This window comes from Cervus canadensis, chromosome 25 (genome assembly GCF_019320065.1).
Source record: "Cervus canadensis isolate Bull #8, Minnesota chromosome 25, ASM1932006v1, whole genome shotgun sequence".
In the NCBI taxonomy this organism is placed as follows: Eukaryota; Metazoa; Chordata; class Mammalia; order Artiodactyla; family Cervidae; genus Cervus; species Cervus canadensis.
Genome location: NC_057410.1, coordinates 36385887 through 36391827, shown reverse-complemented (window position 1 = coordinate 36391827; position 5941 = coordinate 36385887). Strand labels below are relative to the sequence as shown.

The 5941-nt window shown below is 37.1% G+C and overlaps 1 long non-coding RNA gene across 1 annotated transcript; it reads left to right on the top strand.

The window, feature by feature from the left end:
- The first annotated feature begins 209 nt into the window (after positions 1-209).
- Positions 210-3928, top strand: LOC122427570. The gene is made up of 3 exons (XR_006265445.1): positions 210-417; positions 738-902; positions 3776-3928. It is a non-coding gene; the product is annotated as an uncharacterized LOC122427570 (long non-coding RNA).
- The last annotated feature ends 2013 nt before the right edge of the window (positions 3929-5941 follow it).

The following is a 5941-nucleotide window of genomic DNA, read 5'->3' as shown; positions in this document are numbered from 1 at the left end:
AGAAGATCACTTGGTCAGCAGAGCCCAGGGCTGATTAAGGATGAGATCTCAATGACTGGAGGCAATGGCAGTGTCTAGGGTAGGCAGCAAGGGAAGAAACTATATTTTTACTTCTTTTTCCTCTCTGAAAAGGATTCTCTCTGAATCTGATTTTTCTTTCGCGCAAATCACCATTCTCCTAAGGAATGCCCAAAGTTTGGGATGGCCAGCAGCAACATGAGCACATTTAGCAGAGGCTAACAAGCAAAGATTAGTGGGGACTGATCCGTAATGAAAGGCTTCTCCTGGGGAAGCCACCTGTCCCCCATTCACAAGAAGATCCATGAGCCCCTTCTACTCCACTGGCCTAGAGTCACGTTGGGAAGAACAGAGTAAAGAAGAGGAAATCTGGGTGAGCAATCATTTACCCAAAACAGAGTAAGTGACCTCAACATAACAACTGTTTTTAAATCAGAAGGGGTTGAGATACTTGTACTTAAAAAGGTTACATTGTTTTCTCCCCATCCAAAGGGATAAGCTGTTCATGAGAAAGTTTGTCTCAGCTATCAGGTGACTTTTCTATTGCTGCCATAACAAATTACAACATGTTGTTGTGGCTTGAAACAACACAAGCTTGTTACCTTGTATTTCTGTGGATCACAAATTCATCACGGCTCTCACTGGGCTAAAATCAACGTGTTAGAGGCATTTCTTTTCTGGAGACTCTGAGGAAGGATCTCTTTCCTTTTGTTTTCCAGCTTCTAGGAATGGCTTGCATTCTTTGCTCCTGGCTCCCTTCTCCCATCTTCAAAGCCAGCAATCTAGCATTTCCTTGACCATGTGTCCATCATCACTTCCCATCCAATCTGGACGTGTTCTCCACTTTTATAAATTCATATGATTAAACTGGACCACCATGTAAGGTAACATATGCAAAGATTCTAGTCTGCCAGGATAATATTTGCTATTAAGAATAACACTTGCTATAAATTATGCATACTCTAAATGCCTTAATAGTACCATTATTATAAACATTAATGTGTGCATATTGCTTGAGTTTTGTGCTTTTTCTGCTAGAGTACTTGTTTTTTGTATTGGGGGTTTTTCTTGTTTTTTGTTTGTTTGTTTGTTTTAGTTTTCAAGAAGATTATTATCTAAATTTGAATCCTTATAATAAGGATTACTATTATTATTCTTTTTAGCCATCTCTTACTACTAGAATTTTCAGAAAAGGTGTTCAGTGATCAACTATAATTCAGAGAAAACACATCCATGTTGCCTATGATTGCCTTATCTCAAATAAGTTTTTCAATATAGGGTTTCCCAGAAGTGAGATCAGTCCACAAAACAATGTTCCAAATACACTGAAAGAAGCAATATATCTGGCAGTGAGCATGTCTAGGAATTATTTTGGAAAAATTAAATGTTTGGCGTTTAGGACAGTTGTGGTTATCACTGTTGTCATGTATATTGATAGAGCTGCACTTTTTTGAGATCTTACAGCCACTGAAAATAAGCCCACTTTATAAAATATTCAGCTTGGGTTTCATGCCTTTTTGAGCACTAAAAGGAATACTTTTGAGTCTCCTTTATTTCCAGGCAACCTTTCATCCATTCTACAGAAACTATTATGGCACCCCACTCCAGTACTCTTGCCTGGAAAATCCCATGGATGGAGGAGCCTGGTAGGCTGCGGTCCATGGGGTCGCTAAGAGTCAGACACGACTGAGCGACTTCACTTTCACTTTTCACTTTCACATATTGTAAAAGGAAATGGCAACCCACTCCAGTGTTCTTGCCTGGAGAATCCCAGGGACAGGGGAGCCTGGTTGGCTGCCATCTATGGGATCACACAGAGTCGGACAGAAACTATTAATTCTATAGAAACTTCCCTCAGAAGGAGGGAAAGGACTAAAACATTACACTTTTTAATTCTCATCTATATGTCCACAACTTTTCATCTTCTCTTCTGTCTGGTCACCTAAAGACATAGAGAAAACTACACAATGTGATCATTTGACAAAACTGGTCACCTACAATGAATGGGTAATGTGGACTTTTATCCTATATAAAAAACCTTCAAGTAGCTAAACTAAACATGGACACAATAAAAGGAAGATTATAAAAGAGCATATAAAATGTAAAATTAAATGTTGTGGAAATGTCAAGGAAGGAGACATGGTCCACCTGGGTAGAAATAGGAAAATTTAATACAAGGATGTGGCATTGGACCTGAGCCATAACCAGTCAGGAGACTGTGATGATTGAGAAGAAGGGTATACTAGTCATTAGGATCAGCGATATGAATTCTCAATTTTGCAGGGAATGAGAAACAACACACCAGCCCTTACTTGTAGCAAAGTTAGCAGAGACAGATTGTAATGAGCACGTGGAGTAGTAGGAAGAGCACAAAGTTTGGACATAAAAAGACAGGGAGATTGAGGAGTAAAGTCCAGTCACCACGTGGGCACTTACAATTTTATTACCTTAGAGATATCATTTAACCTTCTGGAGCTTCACTTTAACACTTAACAAACATTCAAAGCAAGAAAAACAAGTTGGCAGCATTGTTTGTATTTGTAAGCAAGAAGCCTAGTTCCTGAGAGAACATCTCATATTTGAAATGAAATGTTAATTATTTTATTAATATAAAGTTTCTCCATGGCAAAGATACCACAGATGTAAGACGTAAGTACTTCCTTATATGTAGATAAATTTCCTCTTCTAAGATTACTCTGCATTTAACTTCTAAATTCTCTTTCTAAAATTAACTCTGGGATCTGGAGACTAGAATAATAGAAATCTCACATGACATTTTTCCAGGAGCAAGCTACTGAAAAACTGCTAAATATAGAAAACACAGAGGAGGGATGTGGAAAATTATGGACATATAGGAAATTACGGCCATAAAATTTCAATGTCACATTGCAAAATGCCAAATGCCGGGATTTCCTATAAAGCTTAATTGTATTTATTTCATGGAGAGATATTTTGGAAAACTGGATTTTAGAAATTCCTCATATTCTGGCCAACAATTTCCAATTATGCTGGAACTTCAGTATCTGTCTCCACACTGGAGATGTATCATTATCTAAACAATCATTTCCATTTCACAGAAATCCCAGCACTGTTTTTCTAACAATTGAGCCATAACAGTGCTGTTCCCATGGTTACTGAGAGTTCTAATTTCAGTTCCTCAATATGCATTTTATCATGTAAGATTGTACAATGCTTCAGAATAGACCACTCTTAGTTCCACATGCTTTGTCTGTTATTTTTCTCCAAGTTTCTCACACCCAATCTCCATTTAAGCTTCCTGTTTTGCTCATTTTTTGACTAGATAAAGTTTATGTAGCCAACTATAGAGTGATCATGTTTCTAGCCAACAAATTCAAAGCAATGGAGCAAAGTTCAGGGACAGGAATGGGGCAAAGATTAGAAAACTCTGCTTCTCATCACTCTCCATGGCCCTAGATTTTAGCACCATAATTATGATGGTTAGGGAAAGAGCAACATAAATCCCTAACTAGTGTCCTCAGTGATTCTGTGATTCCAAGCAGATTTTATCTGCTTGAATTTCTCAACAGCAAAAGAATTTGGTGCTCAGATCTCTGAAAAGTACTTTCCCTGGAGATTGGCATCTTGCACAAGAGTCCATAGAATGATCTTCAGAGGCCCTCATCAAGTGCCTGAAATTCTGTGTGTGGGGGGAGCGGTGAGGAGGGGGGTGATGCATGCCCATATCACTTCACTTGGCTGAAGGAATTCACTTTATTTTATTTTTATTTTTTTTTAGGAATTCACTTTAATGAGGAAAAGATCCATAGCCTTCATCAGATCCTCAGAAGCATATGTACAGCAAAGATGTTTAAAGAGCACCTCTCTTGGACAAGATCTCTGTTTTAGGAAAGAGCTCTGAGGGGACAAGTTGTTAATAAAAATAGTTGTGGCAAAACAATCTTCAGTCACTGTGAGGGTTTTAAAATTTGGCATAAAATTTTTGGAAAACCAATATGGAAGTGTGTACCGGGACCCATAAAGATGTCATTCCTCTTGGATTTAATTATTGAGCTGCAAGGAATATATTTTCTAGGAAAAAAAAATCAAGAAAGGCAAAAAAAAGTAAATAAATGTTTATTTTGATATTATGAATGACAGGAAAAAATTATAATCCAACATTAGAGACTGAGTTAATAATGTGACATCAACACAATGATACATTATAAAGCCATAACTAGTTATCCTATAAGAAAATCTAAAATATGATGAAACATTAAATGAAATCACAAAGAAACTTTAAGTATGTATAGTATGGATAAAATTATGACAAAATATATACAATTTTCAAGTTAGTTGTACTAAAGTAATGGAATTTTGAGGGATTTTGTTATTTCAGTCTTCCCAAATTTTAATATCCTATTAAGTAAATGATGAATTAAAATAAAACAGAGACTTATGTTTAAACATGGCAATTTGGACATATATCTTGAATTTCATTCCTTTCCCACACTTGACTAAAAAGACTGAAGATAAGAAAAAAGATATAAATCTACAAGGAAAATGAAAACAGAAGGAAATGACAGCATCAAAATTTTGGAATCTATAAAGCCAACAAATGAGGATCTAACTTATCAAAAAGGGGGGAAGTAAGCATACACCAACAATGTAGTAAGATCAGTGATAAAGTGATTTATATCAGAGCGCTCTGGAATGTTTCAAAATTGAAGGCATCATTTACCTCTAAAAGAGATGTGACATCCCCTACATCTAAAAGAATGTGGTTGAAACAGGTTCATACTTGAAAGCAATCCTGGGATCAAAAGCCAAAAGCAATTAGACCCACTCCTTGCCCAGATTCAAGGACTTTGCATGTGTCACAGTGGTAAAACGTCTGCCTGCCAATGCCAGAGACTTGGGTTCAATCCTTGGGTTGCAAAGATCCCCTGGAGAAGGAAATGGCAACCCATTCCAGTATTCTTGCCTGGAAAATTCCATGGACAGAGGAGCCTGGCAGGCTACAGTCCATCAGGCTGCAGAGAGTTGGACACAGCTGAGCACACAAGCATCTTGCCCAGATTCACCTCTTCCAACATACTCAGCCAGAGAACTTTCTCTTCCTCACCCAACAAGGAAAAAAAAAGTTTTTTTGTTTGTTTGTTTGTTTTTTTCCGAAACAGAGTGATCTCATATCCTGAACACCAAAGGCAAAAATGATGCACTGAAAATAAAACATTTAAGTCACAATAGACATACTATATAATGAGATCCCTCCCTTTTTCCTCACTCATCTTCCAGAGTGCACCGAAAGTCAGCCTAGACCCCTGGGAGGAAATCTGAAGATCACCAGTCTGTGAGAAAAGACCTACAGATACTGATGGCTGTGGATGCCCCAGTGAAACAACCTAATCTAATCATGCTGGATAAAGCCCTTAGGAGCTCCCAAACAGTCACATAGTGCATCAAATTTAAGTATGAGTGGATGTCCAGAGGACATAAGACATTTGAAGAAAACCTTGAGTAAGAGGGACAATAACTAAAACAACAGTAAAAGAAACTGGGAGAGATGAGACAGGGTAGAAACAGAAAAATTCTTCTCCAAATAAATTGCTACCTCCAGAGAGATGGGAGAAGATAATCCAGCTATGGAACAAAATCCAAGATGTTATTTTTAATGGAACATTAAGAATACAAGAAAGAGTCTTTGAAATTAAAAATGTTATATCAGAAATTCAAATGCAATAGAAAGATTGGAGAGTAAACTAGAGATTGCAATCTGCAAGTAAAACAAAAGTCAAAGAGTTAGAAAACAGGAAAAACCAACTAGAATGTCCAACATTTAACCAACAGAAGCTCTAGATAAAAAGAGTAGAAAAAACAAAAAGCAAGATTTTATCTAAGAAATAATCCAAGAAAAGTTTCCAAGAACTGAACTTGAAAGTGCCTACCAGATTCTTAATATAAT